Source organism: Scylla paramamosain, chromosome 40, assembly GCF_035594125.1.
Source record: "Scylla paramamosain isolate STU-SP2022 chromosome 40, ASM3559412v1, whole genome shotgun sequence".
Classification (NCBI taxonomy): Eukaryota; Metazoa; Arthropoda; class Malacostraca; order Decapoda; family Portunidae; genus Scylla; species Scylla paramamosain.
In genome coordinates, this window is record NC_087190.1 from 705001 (window position 1) to 724790 (window position 19790).

General features: G+C 40.8%; 1 long non-coding RNA gene across 9 annotated transcripts in view; it reads left to right on the forward strand.

Moving 5' to 3' along the window:
* Positions 1 to 19790, forward strand: part of LOC135092666 (uncharacterized) — a 221275-nt gene that overhangs the window by 16233 nt on the left and 185252 nt on the right. For 8 of the 9 annotated variants that reach the window (XR_010262987.1, XR_010262993.1, XR_010262988.1 and 5 more), the window contains exons 1-2: positions 14708 to 14868; positions 19332 to 19445. This is a non-coding gene — a long non-coding RNA (uncharacterized LOC135092666). Of the gene's footprint in view, positions 1 to 13927; positions 13959 to 14707; positions 14869 to 19331; positions 19446 to 19790 lie in introns of those variants that run through there. The other variant, XR_010262986.1, reaches the window with a different exon arrangement.

Genomic DNA, 19790 nt, shown 5'->3' on the forward strand with positions numbered 1-19790 from the left:
GTTAACATGCCTAAAAATACCAAACTGAGGCACGGTGCTAGCAAACGTGTCAGCATGTCTGGAAATACAAGACTGAAACACGTGTTAGTCAGCATGAGTGTCAGCGTGAGTGTCAGCGTGAGTGTCAGCGTGTGTGCAGGCATGTCTGTGGAGTAGCCAGCCAGTGAACCACACTCCTGCACCTTTAGGAGACTCCATTAGACGCTCCTCGTCCTGAGCCTTGCCGCGGCCTGGACAGCGTAGCGAGCCAGAGAACCACGCCGCGCCTCCTCCTGCCTCCTGCCTTTGAGTACCGCAGAAATATTGGTGCCAGAGTGCCGCGGTGCATTACCTGCCGCCACACTGCCCCCCCTCTCTCTCTCTCTCTCTCTCTCTCTCTCTCTCTCTCTCTCTCTCTCTCTCTCTCTCTCTCTCTCTCTCTCTCTCTCTCTCTCTCTCTCTCTCTCTCTCGAGGTAGACGTGGATAACATTGAGTCAGAATGAAAAGTAACCTGAAAAATGGAATGGATCGTTGAAATAAAAGAGGCAATGGGAAAAGAGAGATAGAGTGGCGAGAGAGAGAGAGAGAGAGAGAGAGAGAGAGAGAGAGAGAGAGAGAGAGAGAGAGAGGGGGGGGGGCGGCAAGAGTAAAATCTATACCGTACATCAGAATTCACAAAAGAAATACAGGAAATGGAGGGACAATTTATTTATACCATTTATTCTTCGCAGCTAAATGGAATAAAACTTGACCCAATAAAACAACACTGAATTTTTACCTCGATTATTGAAAACAAAATATATATACGCGTACCTACAAACGTACACACATACATACACGTTACTGAAATACATATATATATATATTTTTCCACCCTCCTTCATCTTTGCTTTTTCCACCGTTCTTTTCTTCTATTTTATTTTATTTCTTTCTCCTACTTTCTCTCTCATTTTTAGTTAGGTTATATATGGTGTGTGTGTGTGTGTGTGTGTGTGTGTGTGTGTGTGTGTGTGGGGGGGGGGGGGCGGTGAGTGAGTGGTGCATGTTTCTGTCTGTCTGTTTGTTTGTCTGCTTGTCTATCTATTTGTGTGTGTGTCTGTCTGTCTGTCTGTCTGTCTGTCTGTCTGTCTGTCTGTCTGTCTGTCTGTCTGTCTGTCTGTCTGTCTGTCTCTGTTTGTCTGGCCGTCTAATATTCATCTTATACTTGTACCTCCTCCTCCTCCTCCTCCTCCTCCTCCTCCTCCTCCTCCTCCTCCTCCTTTTGCTCTTTTTCTTATTTCAGAACAATATTTAATTTCTTGATTATACCATCTAGAACTAAACATCATTACAATTACCCTCCTCCTCCTCCTCCTCCTCCTCCTCCTCCTCCTCCTCCTCCTCCTCCTCCTCCTCCTCCTCCTCCTCCTCCTCCTCCTCCCTGCAAACAGCCACGTAAGGACAAGATCGTGTTTCACAGTTACATTAGCCAAAGTAAAGTTAAGCATATTACGTGGGAAGTAATCTAATGTGTTCTTATTTCTTCATCTTATAGTCTCGTTTATTTTCCTCTTGGTTCTCTTCTTCATTATCATCATCATCATTATCATCAATATCGTCACTGTCATCGTCATCATCATCATCATCATCATTATCGTCATCACCCTCTCCCTTCTCATCTCATCCTTATCCCCTGCTACTTTCGTAATATTTTCCTTCTATTCCTCTTGTTTTATTATTATTATTATTATTATTATTATTATTATTATTATTATTATTATTATTATTATTATTATTATTACTATTATTCATCCACGTCCTTTTCCTTTTATCTTCCTCTTTCTCATCTTCGCTTTATCATCTCTTCCTCTTATTCCACCACCACCACCACCACCACCACCACCACCACCACCACCACCACCACCACCACCACCACCACCACCACCACCACCACCACGACTCGTCTCCTCATCATCATAATCATCATTGCCAGCCATTACTAGTTCGCTCAGGATCAAAAGACTCCTCAAACTTTCTTCAGTGGTTCTTTTTTTCTCGTTTTTTTGCGGGGAAGGTTTTTTTTTTTCTGTGTGTGTGTGTGTGTGTGTGTGTGTGTGTGTGTGTGTGTGTGTGTGTGTGTGTGTGTGTGTGTGTGTGTGTGTGTGTGTGTGTGTGTCCCCGATCATGTGGGAGATTTTTGCTTTTTCCTCCCTCCCTCCCTCCCTCCCTTCCTTCCTTCCTTCCTCCTTCCCTCCTCTCACTCCCCTTCCTTCCCTCCATCCCTCCCACACTTCCCTTCCTCCTCTTCCTCCCTCCCCCCCTTCCCTTCCCTCATTTAATTCCTTCCTTCCACCCTCCTCTCCTTCCTTCCTCCCTCTCCTAATTCCTCCACTTCCTTCCTTCCTTCCTTCTTGCGTCTCCATTTCGCTTTCCGTCCACCGCAGAAATCGTAAAGTCGCGAGGCATAAATTTTACGCTCGGCGACGCTTCCACACAGAGCTCATCTCCGTCTCTCTTTGAAATTGTAATGAGGACAAGACCCTGGCGAGCCGCACTGTGACATCCGGGCCGCCGCTGCTCACCCTTAGGTATCGATGTGTTGTGTGCAGCCTATCAATAACTTTGTAAGAGGTACACTCAGTGGGGTTTTTTCTCGTGTGTGTGTGTGTGTGTGTGTGTGTGTGTGTGTGTGTGTGTGTGTGTGTGTGTGTTACATGCATGAACGCTGTGCCAATAACCAGTGGAAGGGTCAAGTCTGTAGTCTCAGTCCTGTGCACTTAGTAAATCTGATAAACAAACAAAGCATCATGTGGTGTTTGTATCCCGCCACACCAGTCCGGGGCTCGTGAGAAGGCTCCGTAACCCTGAGCAGAGGGCCAGATAATTACTGGAGCCACGCGCGGGAACTCGGGTTTGTGCGGGGCGGCAGGTGTGGCGGGGTGCGGCAGGCGGGGCGAGGCGATGTAAGCTAGGTAAGGAAGGTAGGAAAGGAGAGCGGGCTGGGGAAGCAGGCGAGGTGTGCAAGGCAGGCGGATGTGCAAGGCGAGGCGGCTGGAGCGAGGCGGGCGCACAGGATATATCGAGAATAGAGCGCAAAATATGTTGTGGCAAATATTTACGCGTGTGTGTGGAAATATTTATCAGAAAAGTGTGCCATCACTGCCGCGGCGGGTGGTGGCGCTGCCTGTTCTTGCGGCATTTTTGCTCCAGTCATTATAAGGCTTGTGTTTAGGTGGTGAAAAACTGTATGCGATGCTCAGCGGTGCTCGTGCAGGAATGGAGAGCTTGGGGTAATGTTGTCTGTCGTGTGTCTGTCTCGCAAACACACACACACACACACACACACACACACACACACACACACACACACACACACACACACACACACACACACACACACACACACACACACACACACACACACACACACACACTGTTAAAGCAGTTAAAGGGTTAAAGCAAAGAAAGCGATAAGAGCATAAACAACAAGTATTTTAGAAACGTTGATATTTTAGTTTTTATTTATTTTATTTTATTTGATGGCTAGAATAATTACGTTGAGATTAAATATTTTATCTCTTTACGTTAGGTTTAAAGATTTCGCCTGTTAATCTAAGAGAAAATTATATCTGTTGCGTTCTTTTTCTTTTCATTATTTCTATTTTTAATGCTGGACTGGTACTGGTCGAGGGCATAAAAAATACGACGAAAAAAATAAGAAATAAATAAATAAAAGCCCCACTCTAGATGCCAGTCCTAAAAGAGAATACCCAAAAAGAACATTCGAAATTACAAGAAGTGCCACTAGATTTAATGAAAGGCTCCTGCTACCTTCACTCTTGCGCGTCACACACGTCACACACACCACCTTCAGCTGTATAATATAATGATAATGCGCAAATAAATTAATAAAAAAAAAGAACCCGGAAACTTTAGATGTAAGAGATGAAACCTTCCTGTCCTTGAAAACTCTGGATAAGATAAATAAAGACAGACAGACAAAAATAATCCACGTATTACCTGTAGATCTAAAAAAGAAAAGGGAGTAGAAAAATTAACGTATAACAATGAAATATTCCACACGTTACCTTTAAGACGCAAAAATCCTCCCCATGACCTCCATGGGATACTGAGAAAAAAAAGTCTACGTGTTACTCTTTTAATTAGTACTGCTAGTTATTTTTTTTATTTGGTATATGAAGTCCACGTGTTGCCTCTGGATATGAAAAGGTCAGCGTGCTATCTTAAGATGAAAAAGAAAGGAAAATTAGTAAAAATTGTGACCTTCAGATAAAAAAAAAAAATTGATCATGTTACCTTTAGATTAAAACGAAAAAAAAAAAAAATCAAATAATTAATAAAGAAAAAGGAAATCTACATACCGTTAGACTGAAGAAGAAAATTGTGTTGTCTCTATATGAAACCCCATCTGTATTCAGTCAGCTTTACCTTGATATTCATAGCGTTATTATTGTTATTTGTCGTTTTTTCGTGTCTTTAAACATTGTAGGTTAATGGTTTAGAGAGAGAGAGAGAGAGCGAGAGAGAGAGAGAGAGAGAGAGAGAGAGAGAGAGAGAGAGAGAGAGAGAGAGAGAGAGAGAGAGAGAGAGAGAGAGAGAGAGTAGATAATGAACAATAATTAAGAGAGGAAACAGGAAAGGACTGGTAAGATATAAAAAAAAAAAGATAGATCAGTCTGCCAGTCAGTAATTCAGCTAGCCAGTCAGTCAGTCAGTCAGTCAGGACCAGTTTGACATAATACCTGGTCGACAGCAACGCAGACACACCCATCAGTCAGTTAGTCAGTCAGTCAGTCAGTCAGTCAGTCAGTTAGTCAGTCAGGTACTCAGCTTATAAAAGAAAGATAATAATAATAATAATAATAATATGAAAGAAAAAAAAACTTAAATATTACGAGTTGTATTGAATAACTGAGCCACTTACAGATGAATATATTAGTGCCGATATATTGGCGGTGCGATGGAGTGCTGTGAACCAAGTCAATCAAGTGTTAAATGTCCTGACGTACATACACTTACTGGCGTGTTTGAACCCGTCACTACTCCCCCGTGATGACTCGCGCAGGGTGGCAATGGAAGGCTGCCTGAAACAAATAATTAATTGAAATACGAAAGAGTGCAAGATTTATCTGCGCGGCTTATTGGATTTACATGTGGGAGGAGGAGGAGGAGGAGGAGGAGGAGGAGGAGGAGATGGGAGGGAGGGATAGGTTGAGAAAGAAGAGGAGGTGAGTGATAGTAGAAGAACGAGAAGAGAAGGAGGAAGAGGAGGAGGAGAGGGATAGGTAGAAGGAAAAGAGAGGGAGAGATAGTGGAGGAGAGACAAAGATAGGTGGAGGAAAGAGAGATGAAAGGATATACAGGTGAATATCCAATGAAAAACGAAACCAAATGAAAAGGAGGAAGAGGAAGAAGGAGGAGGAGTAGGAGAGGGAAGGATAGGTGGAGAAAGATGAGGAAGAGAAGGAATATACTAATGAATATTCCACCACCACCACCACCACCACCACCACTCCACTACTACTACTACTACTACTACTGCTACTGCTACTACTACTACTACTACTACTACTACTACTACTACTACTACTACTACTACTACTACTACTACTACTACTACTACTATCACCACCACCACCACCATCAGCTCATCTGCAGCATTAAAAAGAAAAAAAATCATAAAAGCATTTCGGAAAACTTAATTAAATTTTGTTGCCATGACGCTTAATATCTTAGATGCGGATTGGAGCAGGAGGAGGAGGAGGAGGAGGAGGAGGAGGAGGAGGAGGAGGAAGAAAAGAACTTGTGTTTCTTTTCTTTATTTTTTTTCTGATTTTTCATTCCACATTACCTCCTCCTCCTCCTCCTCCTCCTCCTCCTCTTCCTCCTCCTCCTCCTCCTACTCCTCCTCCTCCCGCTCCTCAAAATTCCCTTTGTTTCTTCTCTCTTCCCATCTGCGCACACCTCTCTTCCTCCTCCTCTTCTTTCTTTTCCTTCCTCATTTTCTTCCTCTGAATTCCCTTTGTTTCTTCTTTTTTTTTCTTTTCTGCTGGCACCTTTCTATCTCCTCCTCCTCCTCCTCCTCCTCCTCCTCCTCCTCCTCCTCCTCCTCCTCCTCCTCCTCCTCCTCCTCCTCCTCCTCCTCCTCCTGCCGCCAAGGCCAGCCTCCAGGAATCCATAATTTGGTCTGAGCAGAGTCCTAATTAAAGGTACGGCAAGTTTAAGGAACGACGCCACGCTTTGTAAATAATCATAATTACTTTTCTTCTTCTTCCGTTTGCCTTCTGCTGTCTTTGTCTGTCTGTCTGTCTGTCTGTCTGTCTGGATGGATGGATGGATGGATGGATGGCTTGATGGATGGTTGAATGAGTGGATGAATGGATGGGTGGATAGCTGTTTGCCTCTCTCTCTCTCTCTCTCTCTCTCTCTCTCTCTCTCTCTCTCTCTCTCTCTCTCTCTCTCTCTCTCTCTCTCTCTCTCTCTCTCTCTCTCTCTCTCTCTCTCTCTCTCTCTCTCTCTCTCTCTCTCTTTCAGGGGATGAGTGATTTATCAAAAGTTTGGAAATAGTGAGGAAAATATTTACCAAAACCGTGACAATTGAGCATGTTTGTCCATCACTAGTGTCAGATGTGGTGCTGTTTTGCGTTCCACTTCCTCGCCCCAGGTCAGCTTTCAGTGCAATGGGTGAGTGATTTATCAAGGGTGTTGGGCAATAATGGGGGTAGTATTTACACAGAAGCAAGACTAGTCGGGAATAAATTCACTTCATAACATGTATTTTTTTTCCTTTCACCTCCGCTTCCCGACTTGCATGTGTTAGCAAGAGATAATATTAATTCCACGGTAAGAGTGGAGTGAGAACATAACATCTCGCTGCTAATATGAAGGGTTATATTTATGGAGTTGTATTCTGTGCGTTGTCAGTTCTTGCCCGCCCTCGCCCGACACATCAGCTTTCAGTGTAATGCGTGAACGATGCATTAGTGCTGGGAAACAATAATGCGCGGTGGTGCAGCAGAAACAAAGAGCAACACCAGATGTATTAGGAATCATTTCGAAACCCCCGCCTCAGTCCAGGTCAAAAATTTCGCTCACTCCGTTTTCTCTTATATTTACGTATTTGCTGCCGAGTGAATGGAAAAAATTTTGCATTTCGGCCGCCAAAGTCTTCGGGAAATTAATGGAATTCAGTGAGGAAAGCAATTATGGAAGTTTCCAAAATATTTTCTTCCGACACTTGGCACCGCTGAAATGTCCCGGTGGCCTTAATTGTTGGGGCTTCGGGCGCTGGGTGGGTTGGCGCGGCGTTTCTGTGCCTTGCGCGGCGTCGAATTGCTTTGCGTGGCGTTTCGTTGCCTTTTGTTGTCTCGTGTTGTGTTGCTTTTCGTGAGTTGAGTTGAGTTACGTTTTCTTTTTTTGCCCTGAGTTGCATTGCGATGAATTGCGTTTCCTTGTGTTGCCTTGTGATGCTTTGGTTTGCGATGTCTTGTATTATCTTGTGTTCTTCGTGTTGCCTTGCGTTGCCTGTGTCGCCTTGTGCTGTGTTGCGTTGCTTTACGTGACTTTGTGTTGTATTATTTGTGTTATAGTTTTGTTTTGTGTTGCGCGACTTTGCGTTTCGTGGCGTTTTTGTGTTATCCAGTGTTGCGTTCCCTTGCGTTTTGTTGTCTTGTGTCACCTTATGTTCCATTGCGTTGTGTTGCGTTTTGCGTGGCGGTGCCTTGGTATGTTTTGCGTTTCATAGCGTAGCGTTGTGTTGCCTGCGTGGCTTGGTAATCTCAACACGGGCGGCGGAGTGTTCTGTGGAGCGGCGCCGCGCACTGAGAGGATTACTGCCGCCAGGAACATTATGCCGGTGGTGGTGGTGGTGGTGGTGGTGGTGGTGGTGGTGGTGCTGACGCCAAGGGTAATAGAGTGATGTTTCATTGATGTGTGTAATCTCTCTCTCTCTCTCTCTCTCTCTCTCTCTCTCTCTCTCTCTCTCTCTCTCTCTCTCTCTCTCTCTCTCTCTCTCTCTCTCTCTCTCTCTCTCTCTCTCTCTCTCGTATCAAGGTTACTCGGTCTTATCAATTTCTCGCTAAATTCTGCAACATTTCTGTATTTTTTCCTTTTCTTTTAACTTTCCTGCCTTGGAGAGAGAAAAATTTAGGCCACCTCCAAAATTCAATTGATTTCTGCCCGCTTCCTCTCTTCCTATTTCTTTTTCTTTATTTTCTTTTTAATGGAGCGGAAATAAGTGGTTTTGCCCTAAATTGTTTTCGTTTTTGCTTTTGTTGTTGGTGGTGGTGATGGAGGTGGTGGTGGTGGTGGTGGTGGTGGTGGAGGATGAGAAATAGGAGGTGGTGGTGGTGGTGGTTGTGACGGGTGATAGTTGATTTTAGGGACTCGAAAAAAAAAAAAAATAAAAAATAAATAAATAAAAACCCACACTGAGCAAAAAAATAAAATAATTCTGTAGTATCTTTCTTTTTCGGAAACGGGAAGAAATATAAATGAATAAAAACTGTCCTTGTCTGGTTTCGTTTTAAAAATAACCATATATATATATTTTTTTTTTTTTCTTGGCGCATCGAATTGAAAAGAGGATTAGAAAAATTTTATCCCACCAATGAACAGTATTAATTCTTGTACTTTCCTTCCCTTAAATGAAATAAATAATGACAATGATACTACTGCTACTGCTACTACTATTACTGCTACTACTACTACTACTACTACTACTACTACTACTACTACTACTACTACTACTACTACTACTACTACTACTACTACTACTACTAATGATAATAACAAATAGATAGATAAGAACATAAGAACATAAGGGAAGCTGCAGGAGGCCATCAGACCTACACTGGTAGTCACTGCATCAAACACATCTATTTCCACCTTCTAATCCTCTTTTGAAAATTAGAGGGAAAAAAAAAATGAAAACGAAGAGTAAGAAAAAATATAGTGCACATAAATTAATAAAATAAGAAACGTGTAATTAATTGTGATGATTAAATAAAAAAAAATCATAAGAGGAAAACATTGTAGCAAAAATTTGAAAGGAATTAAACATTTTCAATAGAAAATAATAATGATAATATTAATAATAATAATAATAATAATAATAATAATAATAATAATAATATACACTTCCGTAGTACTAAAATGTTAGAAAATAAATAGATAGACAAACAAAAATAGTAGGTGAAACAATGTCTAAGATCCCCATTGAGAGAGAGAGAGAGAGAGAGAGAGAGAGAGAGAGAGAGAGAGAGAGAGAGAGAGAGAGAGAGAGGTAAAGTGAACTCTTGCTTAAGAAAAAAAAACACATGACCTGAGTAAGCTGGGAGGGAAAATGAAGGCCAAGGTGGAAGGGTTGCGCTGAGAGGGGAGGCAGGAAGGCAGGAAGGCAGGAAGGAAGTTTGCAGGAGTATCGTCCGTGAGAGCAGTGATAAGACGGAAAAAATATTGCCAGAGAGATGCGAGGGATTGCAGACAGAGGCAGTGGGAAGGTTGATTACTTGAACAGCGGAAGGAGAGTGAGGGAGGACTGAGAGAAATGAAGAGATGGACTTGTAGGCAGAAGAATGAGAGTACCGGAAGATTGGGTTTAAAGGGTGTTCTGTTTTGATTTGTAGTGTTTTGCGTTTTGAGTAATTGTAGGAAAACATTCTACGACGCATTCATCCATTTGTTATATGTTATTGCAACAGAGTTTGTTTATCACATCCTGTTTTAACCAATTTCATAAAGTGCATTTGATTTACAGTAATTGTGTTTTGTTTTTTTTAGTATTTTATATTGTCAGCAATTCCAAGAGAGCAAATCAGAACGTATTTATCCATGTTTTGTATACGTAGAATTGCAGGAAAGTGTTATTTTTATTTATTTTCTGGTTTTATTTTATTTTATTTTATGTATTTATCTTTAGCGGGTTCAGAAAGCGTTACCATATGATCTCGATATTGCGACGCTAATGGAACAGTGAGTCGGTTCATTATAAAAAAAAAAAAAAAAGCACTCAAATCGTACAACTTTAGAAGAGGAGACAGTTACAGTAGAACGATAGTGATATGATTGAATAATTGAAAAAATCTGCTGTCTATCATTAATTCAGTCATTAATGTCTTTTTTATTTTTGCTTTGAATAATTTTCCTTATACAAATACTAAATAAAAAATAATATAACTTTTAGGAGAGAAAGCAGACGGACCAGTAGAATAGAAATGCAGCTGAAATTAACGAAAACAGGTGTCGTACATCATTAATTCAGGTATCAGTGTAAACTTCTTTCATCCTTTGAGCAAATTATTCCTATACAGATACTAAAGAAAAATTAATAATGCAATTTTTAAACAGAAGCACGGTTGAATAATTAACGAAATAGCTGCTATCATTAATTCAACCACCTCTATTTCTTTTATTCCTTGAGCTCATTCCTTCCTATAGAGATACTAAAGAAAGTACAAGTTTAGCGGTGAAGACAAACAATGCAGAACAGAAGTGACATTGAATAATTAACGAGAACATCTGTCGTGTATTGATTCAGTCTGTGTGTGTTTCTCTTATTCTTTGAGCTATATTTGCCCTACAGATAACAAACAAAGTAATACAACTTTTAGAAGGGAAGACAGACAAATTGGCACGCAAGTGAAGTTGAATAATTCACTAAAAGATCTGCAGTTTGTCATTAATTCAGCCTTCACTGTGTATTGCCTTTATTCTTCAAGTAAATTTGTTCCCTATATATATATTCAATAAAAACATAACCTTTAGTAGGTGGGACACAGGAAAGATAAATGACGAAAAACAACAGCCATCTATCATTAACTTAGCCATCAGTTACCACTACCTCTACCCTATAATCTAACTTTACCTATACAAACACCCAAGAAAACACAGTCCAACTTTAGGATGTGACACTGACAAAGAACAGAAGTCAAGTTGAATAATTAAAGAAAACAACACCCGTCTATCATTGATTCGAGCATCAGCATGAATTTCTCCTATTCTAACCTAATTTTCCTATGCAGAAACTAAAGGAAAAACACACAACTTTAGGAGGTAAGACAGACGGACAGTGCTATGGGGTGACTGACGCTAACAACTGGCCTCTACCTGCCGTCAGTGTGTCAGTCAGCCAACACTTGAGACACGAGTGAGGGGACAGAGGAAGGTAATGACACACCGAAGCTCCTGCGTGTTGCTGGACAAGGAGGAAGTTTTGAAATGCTGATGACTGAATGAACTTTTTAGATCTAATTGGGGCGAGCAAGGAAATGTTTTAGCTCCATTCAAAGTGTGTGTGTGTGTGTGTGTGTGTGTGTGTGTGTGTGTGTGTGTGTGTGTGTGTGTGTGTGTGTATGCAAACAATATACATAAATTTAAAGGAAAAAGTATGATCATTTGATATTAAAAAGCGGGACATTACGAGCTTGACTCAATCCTGTTAACATGTAAATACGTAAACACACACACACACACACACACACACACACACACACACACACACACACACACACACACACACACACACACACACACACACACACACACACACACACACACACACACACACACACACACACACACACACACAGAAAGAGAGAAACAGAACTCGGAATGTAGGAAAGAAAGAGGAAAAATCTATCGCTCTTTTTGTAACAAATTTGTTCTAGTGATGTATTCAAGTACAGACGAACAGACTGACACAACATTTAGACAGAGATACACAAATATAAATAGAGACAAAACAACTAACAAGCAGGCAAAAAGAGACAGTGACGGAAACAAACAGATATACAGTGACAAAAACAAAAACAGAAACAGGGGCATGAAGACAGACACAGAGAGAAGCAGTCACACTCACAGAGACAAACTTAGATAGGAATAGAATCAAATAAAGACAAACAAAGACAAACACAGACCCATACAGACAGACAGGCAGACCGGGGGGGAGATGGAGCGTCGGCCTCTGAGTGCAGACGTTGTAATACGCAGCTTCCAGTCCATTAGTGTGCGTTAATGACGTTACATCCAGGCAGATCACCGTCAATCCGGGCACTGGAAACCTAATCTTGCGACCCCTTGAGCCCTTTTAGTGGTGAACCTTACGGGGCGAGGAACATCATGGGTCAGGTTAAGGGGTAGAAATGTTACGGGCCCCGCTAAAAGGTTATTAAAGGTACTGGGCTGTATTTAAAGGGTTTGGAATGTTACTGGTATCTTAAAAGGGGGGTGGAAATGTTACGGGGCACGCTAAAAGGTTATTAAAGGTACTGGGCTGTATTTAAAGGGTTTGGAATGTTACTGGTATCTTAAAAGGGGGTGGAAATGTTACGAGGCACGCTAAGGAGTAGGAATGTCACGGGATTGGTTAAGGAGCTGGAGATGCTACGGAATGGTTGCTTCCTGCCTGGGTAAACAACTGTTTGTGAAACAATTTATAGAATTATAAAAGAAAAAGAAAATCCTTGAATGCGCCGATAACCTTCACTGTAGCCTCTTCAAAATATTCGATATAAGACACCAGCAGCCACTAATCCATCCACCCATCCATCCACTGTTCACTGACCCTCCAACAACTTACTCATTCACACTCATCCTCCCAAACACTTCTCCATCCATCCACCTACCCATCCACTCGTCTACACTAAACCCACCATCCGCACCTCACCCACACCCTCCACTCACCCATCCACTCAGCCATCCACCTACACACACACATACCCATCCACCCACGCATCTACACACCAGATCACCCACCCACCAATCCAACTGCCCATTCAGCTGACCACCTACCTGTGTGTGAGTGTGTGTGTGAGTGTGTGTGTGAGTGTGGTGTATTTAAACGACAGTTATAGCTAATGAGAGTGAACTACTTATTGTCTTATTATTAAAACCTTGACATCCTTGACCAAGATGCATTGTTGCTCACAACAGACGATCATCAAATCAAAAAATATTTCGGAACTGTTGATAAACATCCAACAACAATGTATCTGAAAGGTCGCTCAATAGTTGAGCAACAATCCAAATTTGTTGCCGTAATGTGTTTCTGTGTTTCCCCCTGGATATGGGAAACACGATACAGTGTTGCTGGCAACACGACTCATCATCTGGTTGTCACTGGTCAGTTCGACTCAGTGGTTTGCTGGCTCGTGCTGTTAAGGGTTTTGAGGGAAATAGTGAGATTGAATACAGAAAAATACTTGCCATGGAATTTATGGAATCTACATTACACTCATAGGTGAAATTTCTACGTTTTTTTTACAGGAGAAGTTGCACTAGTAGGAGAGAGGGGAAAAGTCTGATAAAATGCAAAAAATAGTACCGTATCACGCAGATGTATTGTCTCACGTAGCTTATTGTTGCTCAGTTGTTGAGCAACTGTTTCGCAACACTCCAGATACATTGTTTTGCAACACTCCAGACACATCGTTGAGCAACTGTTTCGATACAAGGCATCTTGGTCTGGGCTAGGCCTTGGGCGTCTCTGCTGCAGCATCCACAGAGTGTAGAACATGCCGGGAACACCCTCATGAATATATAAATGGATGCCGTGGCAGTAACGCGGTTAGTATTGCTTACTGGGGATCCGCTGAGACACACCCGGGGCTCAATCTGGGAAGGAACAGAGACGCTCACACACTGCTCCTAGACACCCACCTGTCTCTCCCTCTAGTATCAACCCTCGCGAACTAGTAGGTGTTAATGAGGCTCTTTGAAGTATTAGTGGTGGTGGTGATGGTGGTAGTGGCTGTGGTGTTGGTGGTGATGATGGTAGTGGTGTTGGCGGTGGTGGTGGTGGTGTTTTTTTGTTTTGTTTTAGGGTCTCCTGTTCTTCCGCCTTCTCTTCTCCTTCTCCTCCTCCATAGTATTACTACCAACCATCCACCAAAGAACAAAACTGTTTCCCAAGTTTGTTTCCACTACTAAGTATATTTTTAATCTTTTCAGATCTGCTCCCAGGCCAGTGAGACTTCTATAAGTAAGTCAAACAGAAATATAAGAGAGAGAGAGAGAGAGAGAGAGAGAGAGAGAGAGAGAGAGAGAGAGAGAGAGAGAGAGAGAGAGAGAGAGAGAAATGAATATATATGCAAATACTTAAATATAAATGAAAACAACGCTGTATTATGCATATGAGCCGCGGAGGACAGGACGAACTGGTGGAAAGTTAGACCTCGCCACATGGAGAGCGAAGGTACAGGAGAAAAAGAAGTAAAAGAACAAGGGCTTGGCATTAATTATCCTCAGTCTGTGTGAACTGGAAGAGAATTATTACTTAATCGATCCACTGAGGGAGGAGATGAATGATTGGTGGATATAAGTGGTGAATTACTGCGGGACACTTAGCGGTGGTGGTGGTGGTGGTGATGGTGGCGATGGTGGTGATTCTTTTCTTTGTTTCATTTTTCCTTCCTTTCGTTCTTCCCAGCGTAACCTAACCTGACTGATTCATTAAGGGAGGAGGTGATTGGTGGGTATAAGTGGAGAATTACTGCAGAAGACTTAGGTCGTGGAGTTGCAATGGAGCACAAAGGTAATGACGAGGATTATAAAAATGATAATGATGATAATAATGAAAGCCTGTATTCAGAAACCTGGCTTTCAAGAGTGTTTCTCCTGTTAATAGTGTAGAAATATTGTTAATGTAGCACCAGAACCATAAAATAACATACAATCCCGTGTCACTTCAACTACAGCCTTTGAAGCGTCTCGGAATATGGTTCAGAGACAGGCGGGGAGCAGCTTGAGTCTTGCCTTAGCGTCGTGGCGTTAGCAGGACTGGTTTACATTGCGGGAGGGAAGTTGTGTTAATAGGGGCTGAGAGGTGCGGCGCGTCCCGGCTTAGCGTGATGCGTGGCAGGATGTCGTGGATGCGTGGCGGCTTAGCAAAGGTGAGACGAACATGCTAAACTCTCTCTCTCTCTCTCTCTCTCTCTCTCTCTCTCTCTCTCTCTCTCTCTCTCTCTCTCTCTCTCTCTCTCTCTCTCTCTCTCTCATTATGATTATTTATTATTATTATTATTACTTATATTATTATTATTATTATTATTATTATTATTATTATTATTATTATTATTATTATTATTATTATAATTATATTATACTGCTTTTATATACTATTTCACTGGGAATTGGTGGATACAGTACGTATCACAGTGACAGTGCACAATCACTTGCACAGTCACAGTCACGGCGGGGAACTGCTGCTGGAGTCGCCTGATGGTGGCACCATCCGGTGGTTTTCATAATTCTATCAGTAATTTAACAACATTCTGGCTCATGAATAACACTTCCGCTGTTCTTTGGTGCCGCCTTTCTGAATCAATAACTAATAATACATGATATAAACTTACAAGCCGTGGTCCGCTCACCATAATTTCTTTTATGAACCTAAAGTTTTGATCTTTTGTTGTCTGTTTTCGGTACGAGAGAGAGAGAGAGAGAGAGAGAGAGAGAGAGAGAGAGAGAGAGAGAGAGAGAGAGAGAGAGAGAGATAAAGTGTGTAATATCTGCGTAGTGTTGTGTGATGTAGGTTATCTTGGCGGCGGGGCGAAATGCACGCGGCGCCTCACTGACGGGGAGGAAATTACCGCTCCCAGGGATGTCACGGGGAACCAATGGAGGAACTTAGATTGACAGGGCGCGCACTCAATAATATTGCACTGGTGTCCTTTAATATATATATATATATATATATATATATATATATATATATATATATATATATATATATATATATATATATATATATATATATATATATATATATATATATATATATATATATATATATATATATATATATATATATATATAACGGAATAAGACAGGAATGACCAAGGCAAATAATTTGTACTCGAAACACACACACACACACACACACACACACACACACACACACACACACACACACACACACACACACACACACACACACACACACACACACACACACACACACACACACACACACACACACACACACGAATATGCCAAATCAATTGCTTCGTGGAAAAATAATAATAGAAAAAATCACAAATATGAATGATAACGGTCGAATAATCCTCCTGAGAAAAAAACAGATAACCTAATTTCGATGAATGACATGATAAATATTACAACTGAATAAAAAAAGAATGCATAGCTTCAGAAGAATGACAGAGGTTAAATCATTCAGTTCAGGTAAAAAAAAAAAAAAAAGAGAGCATGGATGAACAAAAACATAACACCAGATGAATGACAAAAGTAAAATGATTCAGTTGTCAAAAAATGATGCAAAGCTCTGGGGAAAATGTCAAGCCGCAGGTGAATGCCGCTCGTGAAATGTGCAGCACAGGAATGTTCAACCTGCAATGGCCGCCACCAATAAAATAAGAAAAAAAAAAATGTGAAAAACTATGAAAAAAAAGCAAAGAAAGGTAATATTTTAAGTGGAAAACTATAATTTAATCACTGTAGGGGAATACATGATATTAATATATACATACATACATGCATGCAGACAGACAGACAGACAGACAGACAGACATATAAGGAGAGGAATGAAAGAAGACAAAAAGTAATATTACATGTAAAACAGTGTAAGTGAATGCCCAAAAAATAAAGGAAACTGGAAGGAAACTCACCATTGCCTAAATAATAATAATAATAATAATAATAATAATAATAATAATAATAATAATAATAATAGGTCTTTTTTATTTACTCATTTACTTCTTTTGTTTTTCTTTATTTTTGCTTTGATTTCATTTTTTACTTTATTGATGTTTATTTATTACATTATTCATTTATTCATTCATTAATCTATTTATTTATTTATTTATTTTGCTGCTCTATAACTCGCTAGATTAACACCAGACAAGACCTCCTTTCACTTCCTCACTACACACACACACACACACACACACACACACACACACACACACACACACACACACACACACACACACACACACACACACACACACACACACACACACACACACACACACACACACACACACACACACACACACACACACACACACACACACACACACACACACAGGCATTTCTCCCGCTGATGAACCGTGATATCCTTGACGGCTGTGCATTATCTGCCCGACAAACGATGAAAAATTACTCCCAAAAAACTACTCGGAACATTGTAATATTTTAACAAACGCTAAACACCACACTCAAATTTTCACCACGTGTCATCATTTATACATCAGCGAACATTAGTAACCTCAAGCAGAAACAGTTGTGTGCTCGCTTTGTTCAGGCCAACTCTTGCATGCAAATGAGAGGTGCGGCATTATGCAAGAACGAGGTGCAGAGTAATAGAAGAGAGGAATAGTAGATGATGCAAGAATGAAATATATACTCAATAACACAAGAATGAGTGAACAGTAACAGAAGAGAGAGAGATGCCAGACGATATAAGCATGAGGGATACAGGAATGTACCAGAAGACATAAGCACTGTAATATTAGAATGAGGTATGGAGTAATAGAAAAGAGGGATGCCAAATAATACAAGAACGAAGTACACAGTAATAAGAGGAGGGAGATGATAAATGATGCAAAAATTACGTACGCAGTAAGAGAGGAGAGATGCAGGTATACAAGAATGAGTTATCCAGTAATACGAGAATACATACACAGTAATACATGAATAAGGTACAGAATAATAGTAATAATAAAAGAATGTGGTGGACAGTAACGCTAATTAATGTATGAAATATGCAATAGTGCAAAATAACAGAGAAATACTTTGATCGAAGTGAAGGGAAATACACAGCGATGTAGAATACGCACATTAATGCATCAATAACAGACTTTAATGGAAGAACAAACGCAGTCAATGTCGGGAAATTAATAACACACACACACACACACACACACACACACACACACACACACACACACACACACACACACACACACACACACACACACACACACACACACACACACACACACACACACACACACACACACACACACACACACACACACACACACACACACACACACACACACACACACTAATTAAAACTGAATGGAAATAAGATAAATAAATGGAAATTGTTAGTCAACCATCTCGTTATTTAGGATTAATGGAAATATTTTATAGCAAAAGAAAAAAAAATAATGAAACTGACATGAAATATAACATGGCTTAAATTCATAAAATAAACATATCAGCTATAGTGTAGTGCAGCAGCCCAGTGACCTTGGTATTTTGGTTAAGGCGGCAGTACATAGAGAATGGCGCGTCCTAGTCTGTGTGTCGTTGAAGTGAAGAGTTCAAGTCCCTGCGGTAAAAATTAATCGCTAATACCATAAATTAATTAGACTGGCGGGGAGCGGTTATTAATATCAAAGTTTGGATAAGTCCCATAAATATTACTGTAAATGCATGGTGATCTGTTTGGATAGGATGAAATAATCGTGTAACAGAATACAAGTGCAGGACTTACGAGTAATGCTGCTGCTAAAGACAGACACATAATCCTAAGCCAGGGATCAGTGTGTAAAGGTTCAGTTCCAGGAAGGCAGCGGAAGAAGGAACACTTTCTGGCTCAGGTAATCATGACTTCTGAGTGCAGGGAAGCATTCCAACAGAAATTCAAGGAAGCTCCGAATTATGGAAAGGGACGAAAATATATAAATAAGCATTGAAAAATTGGAAATGTTGAGTTAGTCGAGTCGCTACAGGACGTGATTTAATAATGGAATGTTCAAAAGTAATAATAGATAAAAGAATATATAAATAAAGGCATGCTGAAACTGATGTGGAATGTGACATAGCTTAAAAATATATCAATAATGAATAAATTAGATTAATAGAAAAAAATAGTATTGAGAAATAAGAAACTATGATAACTCTAATAGTAGAATAATTATACAAATGAGAATTCCTCCTATATTTGGAGGTAACTCATTAACAGCAATTAAAGCAGAGCGTATTCTGCATGAAGTCAGGTAATAGCTGAAAAGAACACAGTATGTTTCTATGATAAAGTTTCTGCAAATTTACACAGTGATTGATCAGTGGCTGAGTGAAAAATCTAATTGCAAAAAACTCAGTAACTAAAAGCTATGAAGGGATTCGAACTCACACCAAGGGAGTTCGTAGACCAAAAGGAACAGAGCAACAGGACACAAAGCTTGACACTGATCCTTAACATGACACACTGATGGACTAACACCCAGACAGACAGACAGACAGGCAGACAGACAGACAGACAGACAGACAGGCAGATATAAAGGTCACCTTTCAAATTATTGTGAGACGTTGCCTGAATACAGTAGCTTTTAAAGGCAATCAGATCCAGTTCTAACCTTTATTTCCTCACCTTTCTCCTCAGATATGCTAAAGCTGCCAGCCGTGATGCCGAGCAGATCTCCAACAAGCAGTTCTTCATGTTCACTCTGTTTTTTCATCCAGTAATGATCATCATCCTACATTCACCCTGTTGGAGGTAGGTGAAGGGAACACGACCTGAGAAATGTCTACTTTATTCCTGACTAGTCTCGCAGTAGCTTTTTCAGAGGACTGTGCCCTCTTCACCACCTACATCCAATTTCTCACAATGTCATCACCTTTCTCTGCTGTCCAGTCCAGTAATGTTTCTCTTCTTTCACTGTGTTGTCCTGTCCAGTATTGCTCGTGCGAATGTCAGAATTCTCCGCATGTTGGTCAGTTGGCTTTTGTAGTCACTGTTTTCTTTTGTTTTTATATGCATCTGAAGTTGTCTTGCCTTGTTCTTTCTTGTTTTGTCTTCGTGATGTTGCTCTTCTTTCTCTTTCGTTGTTCAGTTCAGTTT